At 49.5% G+C, this 11,449-nt stretch overlaps 1 protein-coding gene across 6 annotated transcripts in view; it reads right to left on the minus strand.

Moving 5' to 3' along the window:
- SFMBT2 (Scm like with four mbt domains 2) overlaps positions 1-8,945 on the minus strand; it is a 220,138-nt gene extending 211,193 nt beyond the window's left edge. Inside the window, exon 1 of one of the 6 annotated variants that reach the window (XM_036024478.1) lies at positions 8,361-8,520. The gene's annotated coding sequence lies outside the window, so the exon portion shown is untranslated. Of the gene's footprint in view, positions 1-5,392; positions 5,988-6,058; positions 6,195-8,280; positions 8,521-8,801 lie in introns of those variants that run through there. The other 5 variants (XM_036024495.1, XM_036024501.1, XM_036024485.1 and 2 more) reach the window with 5 other exon arrangements.
- Positions 8,946-11,449: the final 2,504 nt, after the last annotated feature.

The following is an 11,449-nucleotide window of genomic DNA, read 5'->3' on the forward strand; positions in this document are numbered from 1 at the left end:
AATTTGTATCAATTTCCCCTCTTTGCCCCCTCCCTTCAGCACTGCCCAGTTATTCTTTAATCAAGATGAAATTTCATAAATTCGACACTTTCCAAATCTTTAATGGTCAATTTACATGACAGCGAACAACTTTCCAGTCCAACCCTGGCACACCAAGTAGTTTCACTTCCGCATTTAATAACAGTGATTTAAGCTGCCTTTAAAAGCTATCTTGTCCCATGGCCATCTGAACTGAATGCAAAAAGAAAATACTCCAGTCTATATTTTAAATCAAATACAAAGAAAACCCTTACATGTATGATCTGGTGTAACCTCTCCAAAGACTCAATCCCCTTTGCAACAAAATAAGGGTAATAGCACTCACCTATAGAGATTCAGTAAGAGAACGCGCTTTCCAGCGGCCAGCACAGTGCCGCACACACAGCGAATGACCACTACACTACAGGGACTACAGTTTTTACATAATATAACCAAGGGGGAGGGTGCAAGCAAGGGAAGAGGGGGGCTGGCTGGGGTGGGGGGAGTGGTGGGCAAATGCAGTGGGAAAATGCAGACAACTCTAATTGAACAACAATTTTTTTTAAAAAATTCTGCAAACAAAAAGAAAGATAATGTAAGACTAGACATTACATTGGGCTTTCTGAAGTCTCATTCTCCTTATCTGTAAAGTGGGGGTGATAACACTCTCATCAAGAAGGTGAAATACAAAACAAGGAAAATGACTGGCAAACAGCAGATGTTTAAATAAGTAATTATTCTTAATTTTAACACTATTCACAGTAAACAGATGACTCCAAACCCCATTAATTCCACAATCCTTTCACCGTTAACCCCTAGACCCACTCATCCAAGGGTCCAGTTTTTAAATGACCATCTCTTTCAATTACACTGAAAATGAAACTTCGTGAAAACTTGCACTTGGAATTTCAGACTCTTGTATTATCCCTTAAATTGCTGCTGTTCATACTTCAGTTTTGACAAAAATGGAAAGCAACAGCAGCAGCAGCTTGCCAAATTTAGAAGAAAGTAGAGAAGGTGTATTTGAATAAGTCTTTATAAGACCTTTTCTTGGCCAATAAAACTTCAGGGGGGAAAAATCACAAGATAAAAATCTGTTTCATCTTCCCATCTCCCACCAGTTCCAAATCCTTCTTCCGTAGGCACAACTGCTGACATCACTTGCCCTGCTTTACAGAATTCACCAAATGCTTTAACAAGCACTGTATCTACCAAAATGTGTCATTTCTGTTTTTAATAAAATCGAAAAGAATGAAACCAAAAAGCACCATGGATTCTTTCTTTAATCAGTGTCAAGGACATCTATCTTACCACAGAAATGGAAACCTAAGAGACAAGAAAGTAAAACTTTCTGATTAGTGAGCATCATCTTATCAGTAACACAAAGGACCCTAACTCTCAATGAATGGTGAACTATCACCACTCAGAAATTCACTACTGCTAACCCGATGGGGAGTTTGATGGCAGCATCTTCTCATCAGAACACTGCTGAACTGGTATTCAAAGCCAATCCTTAAGAGTTTTATCTGGTAGCTTCATATAAATCATGCAACATCCTTTGTTATACTGCAAGTTCTAAATCAACTATCTTCCTGTATTTCCATTACATGGTCCTGTCCATAAACATCTTGTTTACGCTAACTGCAACACAGCCAACACCTGTTTTAGCCACAAAGATCATTTTTTCTTATGAATTGTCCCAGGAAATTTTTAGTCTCACAAAGAAAGGAAATACTGCCTAGTGGCCCCATGCAAAGAGGGGATGGAAAACAGAAGGTCAGATCTGATTCTTTCACTCCCTGCGTTACCCGGAGGCTGCAGTCTTCAGCCACAGCACACATACTAGTGGATGAGGTCTGCTCGCTCACCCTGTCGGGAACGCTGCAGTACAGACAGCTATTTGGAATAGGCCTTTCTAGGAATTATTAGAGCAAGCTCAGTCAGGCATCCTTTATGGTCTGTATTCAAAGACATGCCGCCCATGCCATGACTGGGGTGTTTGTGAAGGCCACATGTGCATACGCCTCAATTTTCTCTATGCCTGCCCTTTTCCAGAACAGGAATGAATAGATGACCCTATGTGGAGCTTAAGTCACTCAACGATAACAGCACTTCAACCCACTATTTCACAAATATCATCTCAACCCAGTGTTAACCAAGGTGAGTAGTGTTTTCACTATACTTTGTAGACATGAGTCCAAAAGATGAATCACTTGGCCATGCCTGCACAGATGTGTTAAATCACTGATTTTTTTCCAATAGAAGCATGGAGATCTTTGAATGAGATTCCAATACAATGCATTTCTTTTGTAGATAAGGAAGATGAGGCTCAGAAAGCTAACATAACTGGTCCATCATCACACAGCTAGACAGAAACAATCTCTGAAACCAGAAGCCATGCCTGCTGATTCTGTATTCTCTCCTCCTCCATCAGGAATCTCCCTTTCAAAATAGAGTTGTTAAATCCTGGATCAGCACACTGAATGCACACATTGACCTTCTGTTTGTTGCAACAAATTCCCCTAATTTTTTTATTTGTAAAATGGGGACAGTAAGTTGTGTGGACCCTGAGAAAGAAGATATCTACTAAGAAGGGCTCCTGATGGCTAGCTGGGCTCAAATTTAAAAAAAAAAAAAAAACAGAGTCCAGCCCTGACCAGTGTGGCTCACTTGGTTGGGCACTGTCCTGAAAAGCAAAGGGTCTATTCCCAATTGGGGTGAGTACAAGAGACAACAGATTGGTGTTTCTCTCTTACATCATGTTTCTCTCCTTCTCTTTCTCCTGTCTAAATGTGTGTGTGTGTGTGTGTGTGTGTGTGTGTATAATTTTAAGAGTCCAGCAGCCATTTCTACACAGGAGCTTCTCACTTAAACTGCACTTCAGGGAGAAGCCTGCACTGAACTACCTGCCTCTGCACTGTACTCATTCCACCTAAGCCAGCCCATATAAAGGAGTTCCAGGAATTTTATTTCAACCAGTAGGTATCCATACAGCTCTATCTTCATCAGCTCCTTTACCAACCAATCAGAGCAGCTTTGTTCTGAGCAATCAGGACAGTGCCTTTTGTGCCAATCAAAACATTGAAGATTTGGAGTCCTCATTTGCATTAGAATGGACCAATCAAGGGGAGGGGCAGGGACTTCTGTCTACATAAGTCAGCTACCCCCTGGATCTGCCAGCACCCTTCCCTTCCCACCTACAATTAGTTTAGGCTGAGCTGAAGCACCAAGGTTATCTTGCTGACTAGGAACAAAGCAGACTAGACCACTGAGGTGCAGAGCAGAGATGTCTAGCCAGATAGTGGTCTGGCTCCCGGGGTTGCCTCACAACTGGCTGTGAACTGTTCCACAGACAGCCTTACTGTGTCACAATTGAGCTGTTTTGCTATGAGTAAAGTTTCCTTCTTCACTGCAACCCAAATCAGGGATTCCTATTCGTGCCAACAGTTGCTACTAGGGTGATATAGATGTAGAACAGTTGGAAAAAACACAAAATGTGTATTGAGTTTCAGATTCTAATTTCATTTTGGTATAAGAACCTCTTAGAGGTTCTTCATGATCACTACACCGTTAAGTGAAATCCAAATATTCCAGATAGTGAAATGCTAAGAGAGAAATGTCCAAACTCAGAATATGAGAACTGGAGTTAATTCAAATCCCACAATAGACCATGTTTGTTCAAGTTATTGACAAAAAATGCTTTTAATTTAATATCCTGACAAAAATTTTTAGGCTTAAGTGTAGGCCATGATGAGTCTGCATTTTCATGCACAAGCTTCTTAAATCCCGAAAGCACGGCATCAATTAAATGGAACCTTCATTCACCTACTGCTCTGAGCAATGTTCCCATCATCCAGCATTTCTTCTCAGGTTGGACAAGTTCTATGGGGACATTGATATGTAGAGAAAGGTGGAAAATGCCACCTCTACTAGAGTGGCAGAAATGGGGTTTATAAAATGGTTTAATACTCCCAGGGCAGCAAAGGAAGGTCTGGGACAAAAGGGAACAGACAGGAGAGGCTGTCCTCTCCTGAGGTCACTAAGGCTTTCCACTTTCTTTGGGAACTTATGCAAGATTCTTTTCATTAACTCAAGAATCATGAAGCTGGTTGTTTATAACTAACATTTTTTAAAAAATTTAGTCCATAATTTCAGCAAGAAAACAAAAAGAGGAAAAGCCCTATCACAAATGACTCCTATCATTATTCAAACTTGAAATTTGTGTCCCAGAAAGATAGCCTGCTTGAGGTTCAAGGTGCCGGTATTCTAATGGGAAATTAGTTCTCAACTCAGCAGGTCTCAGCTGTCACTTCTAAAGCAACAAGCTTCAAGACAGGGCGGTGATGGTACTCCTCTCTGGAGTAGGGGCCGCTGAAAAGCCCTGCCACAGGGTAGTGGTTTACACTGGCCGGGGAAGGGATTCTGCGCACACAACAAACTTTGGTAGGGGGCAGGCGGGTGTCCGGTGTGCGTCCTTGTCTCCCCCAACCCTTTTTGAAGCAGGCAGCTTAGTCCCAGCAATGAGCTAAGATAAAGATCTGAGACAGTATTTATTTAAGAGAGAGAGGAAGTAGAGTGTGTGCAAATTTAATGCTTAGCAGGGAGAAAGTAGCAGACCTCCTATCTCAAAGGAAAGCCTGGCCAACAACTCCTTTTGACCACCAAGGCCTCTTCCCTCCCCCACTTAACCTGCTCAATCTCTCTCCCCACCCACTACCGCCTCCCCAGGAAAAGAGGCAGAAATTAAGTCTGTTTTTGCGTTTCCTCTAATCTGGAAAAACATGAATCCATTTGCTTGGTATAGACACACCAATCACTCTCGTAGGTCCCTAGGATACGGTGCAAGGCGGGAGGAGGGCAGAAAGTGCAGGGCAGTGGCGATGGATTCGGATTTAAGTAAGGTCTACCCAAATGAAAATCGGTTTCCCACCAGTAGGTTTGGATCCACCGCGGCAGCGCCGCCGGAGCCGACAAAAGACAAAACACAGTGCAGGGTCTAGTCTCCCGAGCCACGCTTGAGGACCGGAGCCCGAGACCCTCCAATGCACCCGCAGGGTCCAAGGAGGCAAAGCAAGGGATGCCCGGGTAGGTGGGAAGTCTGACTACCGCGCCGAAAGAAGGAGAATATGAACGGCCAACCTTTGGCTCCCTGCCCTTCCCGGAATCCCACCCAATTCTAGAAATCCACAGATCCCGAAAATTCAGAAAGCGAAACTGCAAGCAGGTCTCCAGAAGTTTGAGAACCGTCGTCTCCCAGGCTTCCCGGCATCGTCTCTGCACCACAAATGCCTTCAAAGACAGGAGCCCCTGGGGTGGCAATCGCTCCCGCACAGCCACCCTCTACGTCCCCAGGGCACTTCCCTCCGTTTTTTACCGTAAAGGTCCCCAGCCCCGGGCCGGCGGAGTCGCCCGAGTCTCCCCGCCCCGGAATACAGAGCGGTGGTCTGCTGGGTTCCTCCTGCTCCTCCCCACAATAAAGGGAAACTTGGGCCCGACGAAAATCCTGTGGAATGTTCTTTGTAATCTGTTGTACGTTCACTTCCACGACAAAGCTCGGTACAAAATCGCGGGGTCCGAGGCGCTGGAGGAACTGTAAGCTTGTCAACGGCTACGTCAGGAGGAGGAGGGGAGGGGTTCCCGGCTGAAACTGCAGTTTACAAGCACAGAGCCATTTTAGCCTGGTTTCCACTTCAGCGAAGCCCACGAGAGAGCTGTCCCCAAGAGGACATACCGGTAGCGCAGACTGGAAGCTCCGTGGACGCGCCGCGCGCTCCGCCCCGGGAGGCGGAAGGAGTCTTAGCTAAAGTGTCGCCCATTGCTCATCCTCGCCTCCGGGGTGAGAAGGAAAATCTGCCGCAGGGTCTCCAATTCCAGTGACACTTACCCCCGACCCCCGCCCACGGAGCTCCGAGAGGGGAAGGCTTCTCAGCCCACGCGGAGTCTAAGTGGGAAGGACGAGATGATCCTATCGATCCTCACCCCCGTCGTCCCCAGGCCCCTGCAAATGCCCAAAGACCACATTACTGCGTTAACTACAAACCTAACTGTGTCGGTGCACTTGGCAGATGTGCCATCAGGCTCACCAGCCCAGAGAAGGTCCCCTGGACAAGCCATCCCAGGCCCCAGGAACCGTGCGTGGCGGCCGCATGGCCCCTGTTCCCCGGGTCCCTCTCACAGCAGTCGCGCAACCTCCGCTGGGCTGCAGCATCCTGGCCACTGGCGACCCCTGTTGGGGACCCCCGTCCACAACTAATCGAGCTCGTGTTTGCTGGCTTTCCCTCGGGCTCCCCTTTCAGGCTCCGACTTTGCCCCTCAACTCCAGTCCCAGACCCTCCCCGACCCCGGATGCCAGCCTTCCCCACCCCCGCACCTTGCCACGCACTCAAACCATAAGGCGACAGCCCCGCCCATTAGCTGGGAGGACCCCAGTCTCCTATCGAGCCCTCTAGGAGCAGGATCTGGACCTGAGACACTTTCTTCTCAGAACGCTTTCCCCATCCCCCACCTTCCTTACAGCGCAACTCCAAAGCAACTCCTCGTCTCGACCCTACTTGCTTTTTGGCGGAGGTCCGAGTGTCCCCGCTTTTCTGCGATTCCACTGTCACCTTTCCCACGTTTCAACCGCCCTCCCCCCATCTCCCACCCCACCGCCGCGCGAAGGGTATTAGGAGCCACCGCTAAGTGCAGCGAGCCCCCGTGCATGCACACACAAAACCCCACAGGCGCCTGCAGCCCTATTGCACCCAATACCCTGGATGTTTTAATAAGTCCTTTTAAATAGCACCTCCTCGCTTCACCTACTCCGGGCTTTATCTCACAGGATCCAGCATACAGAGAGAGAAAGCTAGCGCGAGAACTCCTCACACAAAAATACGAAATAAATCATTCCTTCTGCCCTCGTATTTTGCACCACGTGTCAGCAGTTTGTCACGTCAAATCATGGCAGGGTCTGGTTCCAAGATGCACGCGTATACACACTGGGGCGGATATCTCTGACACCCACGCCGCCCCCTCAACTGCACACACAGGTATATACTCTGACCCAAAAGCACACAGCCGTTGTGCTTGGATGCCCCAGTCCGGGCCGGCGGCGCCCCTTTCCCCTCCAGCAATGGACTGGACACGCAGACTTTAACCACGGAAAAAACGAGGGCACCTCATTCCCTCTCCTTTTTCCCACTTAATTCGCTAAAGCAGCTCCTGGAGTAGGCAAAGAAAGTCGAAAGTAAGGGATGGCAACTCCAGCGGGGTTTTTTCCCACTTCAAAACCTTTATTTTCAGTTTTTAAAAGCCACCTTAGCCCGCCATATTGGAACTGGCACGGTTTCTAAATACTCCTTCCCCACAGTTGTAGAGCTTCCAAGAAAACACAAGTACCGACCAGGCTCTGGATATGTGTCCGGCCACCGCGAATCACCCACTTCCCACTTCACTCCCAAGTCTCCCCCTTTCCCGTCTTAATCCCCTCTGCCACTCCGGGTCAAAATCCGTAAGTATATCTAGCAGTTCCTACAGTTGGTTTGTTGTGTTGTTTTTTTTTTCTGGCAGATTTTTTACACACACACACTAAAAAATAACTCCAAAACCAGATTAGATTAGTAATCCTGAAAGGAGGTCATATGAGAGTAGACAACAGGAAAGGCCCAAGTGACAGTATATTACTTAAAAAAAGAAAAAAGAAAAGAAGAACAAAAAGACCATCCTTGCCGGAGCACGCTCCGAAACTACTACTGACAATTTCATTTCAGCTGCACAGGCAAATGTTTCCAAGGGGGTGATTCCGAATGTTATCTGTGCACCGATTTTTCACCCCCTGGATGCTTGGTCTCCATTATTCACCCCTCCCCAAAATACACACACACCAAAAAAGAAAGACCCCAGCGAGGAGAGAGGGGAGCGCGGGGTAGCATGAGCGAGTGCGTCGCTAAAAGGAGCGCAAACGAGGAAGGTGGGCGGCGGGAGGGGGGACAGCTTGCACCCAGGGAGGAGGGCACTTCGCAACTCCGGACTGACTCCCGGAAGGCCGGGCTTTTCAAAGCAGAGGGACGAAGGGGAAGGGGACATAGGAAGCAAAAATGACAACCGGGAGCGCAGAACGTAGTTTGGGGCTCTGCTCAAGTGCTGTCGCTTTCTCCTCCTGCCTTTCTCTTTCGCTCCTCTCCCTCAGCACCCCCTCCTCCAGTCCCCTACCCTGCGTCGGCTCGAGCTTCCCTTTTTTTCCTAAACTGAAAAAAAAAAAAGAAAGAAAGAAAGAAAACTGACCGGCGCACTCAACCTGCGGGTCAGAGGTCTGCTGGCGGAGCGGTCTGGGCGTGGGGACAGCGGACGGCGTGGTGCCCTACCTGGTGAAGTTCGTCCTCCCCTCCGCGTGGACCAAGGCCCCAGGCGCCACCCGCGAGAACGTGGGCCTCGCTCGCAGGCTCTGCCTAGCTCCCGCTCGCTCTGCCTCGCTTGCTCCCCGCCCGCCGCCTCCCTCGCGCGCCCGCTCGGGTCCTCCGACTCCCACTACAGCCTCATTCCAATATGGCATCCTCTCTGTGCGCATGCCCGGCACTCTTTTTTAAGATTATTATTTTGCGTGTGTGCAGCGAACTCCTTCAACGACCTTTTCCAGCGCTTGCAGAATGTCTTAAACCAATTAGCCTGCGGGATGTTATCGACTCCTTCCACGGCCCCCAAGCCTGAGCACACACATACATACTGGCACATTTCACGCTCACACGGCCCCTCCCGGGCCCCCTCCCCTTCCCCCTTCCCTTGAGCTCCCTCCATACACAACCTACAGAAAGTTCACATCACAGGCTTTTTCCGCAAACCCATCTGCAGGAAAATCTGGGCATACTCCGCATCTCACTGGACACTTTGTTTTCTCGATTTGCAAGTCCTCGGTCGACCAAGGGCACAAACTTGCGCTTTATCCGCCGGTGACTCTTTTGGACCAAAGAGGAAATCAATACTCTGAGCCACCTTTGCCCCACCCTCTGCGCCCCACCCTGCACTTAAATTGAGTCTTTTCTATTGGGATTAAAATATTTCTTGCCCCCGTAGGAATGGCAGGAGGGTGCTAGGGAGAGATTTTCCAGGGAAACGTGTCCCAAGGGGAAGAAAATTAAGTTGGGGCTGCTTGGGCGAGCTTGCTGCTGCTATCTGCCAGGGCTGGGAAGGACGAAGTTTACAAGGGTGGCCACGGCGTCTCCTGGGGCAATGGCCAGGCCTGGGTGCCCAAAGAGGTCAGCTATTGTTGGGAAGGAAAAGAACCCTGCCCGAGTTATCGTGGTCCTCGGCAACTGTTTGAATAAAAGGCAGCGCAGCCGGGAGCCCGGCAGGGTGACTGCCGGCCTGTGCGGGTCCGCGGGCTTCTTGCCCCGAGCGTGGGAGGAGGACAAAGAGGAGCTCCCCGGGCCTAAAGCGCAATGGCTGGGCAGAGACTGAACGAAATATCCCTAATTCGGAAAAGCTGGTGATGCCCAAGTGGGCAAGAACGAGAACTTCCGAAGGTAGGCTTCGCTGTACTGAAGATTGAGAAGATGCTGGGGGTTTTAATTTATTTCCCAGGGAAAGAGAAAACAGATACTTTTCTTCAGGGTTTTTGCTCTCTTGCCACAGGGGATGCAATTCCTCCGAGTTTCCCAATTCTGTGACAACCGCTTTCTACGAACCCCTCACGAGGTACCGGGAGTTTCAAGAGGACTGCGCGTCCCCCTGCGTCCCTTTGCGTTCACAGTTCCTCCCACCCTCCCGCGCCCCGCCACCCCCACACGTGGACCCTGGAGCTCCGGACCCGCAAGTGAGATCCACGGAGGAGAGGAGGAAACTTGAAAGGGCTTCGAACAGGGCAGGGACCCAGGGATGGAATCAGCAAGGCAGTATGACCGAGCACAGGACCGGGGGGAGTCCTGCCACGTGGATTCTTTTCCCGACGTAGGGGCCGGAGCTGATCTGGAAGAGCTGCGGGAGGGAGGTGCCCGGAAACGGCTCTCGCCAAGCCACGGTGTCGGGGGATTGATCCACTGCACGAATCGCGGAGCTCGGAGATCCTCGGTGGGCGTCCGAGGCGGTGAGACCCCGCGCACAGAGGAAATCGTATTTCCTTGTATCTCGGAGAGCACTTTACGACGTATAAAATGCCTTCCTGTCACATCTCCATCTGAGGTGCCACCTTGAAACCCAGAAAAATCAAGCAACTCACACAGTTCAAACTCTAGCCCAAGAAGGCTTCCCCTCCAGCTTCCCTGTCCCCTCCTCTTGGAAATTCCGTGCCAGTGTTCCGAGCCCTTTAATTTGAAGACCACCGAAGGCTGAGACTTCTTAAACCAACTGTACTCCGTCTTTGCATGTTAACCCTCTCACCCGCAGCCCCAAGCTGCCGCCGTCTGTGTCCTGGGACCGCTCCAAAGTGAGTGCGATGGACGAACTGCGGCTCAGAGGAACCCAAAATGTGGACTCCAGGGACTCCCTGGCTCTACCTAACCCTGGGTCTCACACACCCAAGTCACCTCTTCTGGCTTCTTCAACACGCAACGGGGCTGGGAGGAGGGAGAGGGACTTACAGCGAGGAGACCTAACCCTAGCACCGTTCCCCTCGATGGGGTCACCAGCTCCAATTCTGCGGAAACTCTGAGAGTGCGGCAGCCCAAAGGCTCTGAGCGCGGATCCTCCCCCAGCCAGTCCAGCTCCGAGCCCACGCTGCTCCCGCAGCGGTGGCTGTGACCCTGCTGGCGGACGCTGTCCCCACCCTCCCACGTGCGATCCAGAACTCGCAGCTCCTCTCAACCTCTGAGGGGACAGAGGGTCTCTCTCCGTACCCACTACCCCGTAGAACTTCCGGCCGGTTCCCATTTAAAGAACTCGTGCTCCCTCTCCACAAGCTATGGCTACAAGAAGGCAGCCAGCCATTGCGCCGTCTCCAGGCTTGTTTGCAGGTTGTAAGTCATTATTATGCACGGAACGCTATTTCATCAAAATAAAAAAAAAAAACAAATGCAAAAGAACACTAGCCCCTAACTTGATGACGATGTATACATTATGTTCCTATTCCTCTAAAGTAACTGAATCTCTTTATGTTTGGGGGACACAGATCTCTATACAATTTTGTCCACGTGTCTAAAAAAGTGGGAGGAGTTGGATTTTTGGTACCTACTGAGATAAAGAAATAAAATCGTGAAGCCAGAGTACACACAATTGTTATCACAAAGAATTTCAATATTGTCCATGGTGAAACTTCTCAAAGTTCGCCAAACTTCTGCTTTTGTATTGTTTTTTCTACATGACTTCTTAAAAGTTTCTTAGCTTTCTTTTTTGTATTCTCCCTCCATTCTCCTTTACCCAAGGACACCAATGAGGCAAATGAAAATTGGTTAGAAGACTCCCTGGGGCAATTAAAGCAGCCCCTTCATCCCACTCCAATACTTTCCAGCTTTCGTTTTTATTT

The sequence above is a fragment of the Phyllostomus discolor genome, chromosome 1 (genome assembly GCF_004126475.2).
Source record: "Phyllostomus discolor isolate MPI-MPIP mPhyDis1 chromosome 1, mPhyDis1.pri.v3, whole genome shotgun sequence".
Classification (NCBI taxonomy): domain Eukaryota; kingdom Metazoa; phylum Chordata; class Mammalia; order Chiroptera; family Phyllostomidae; genus Phyllostomus; species Phyllostomus discolor.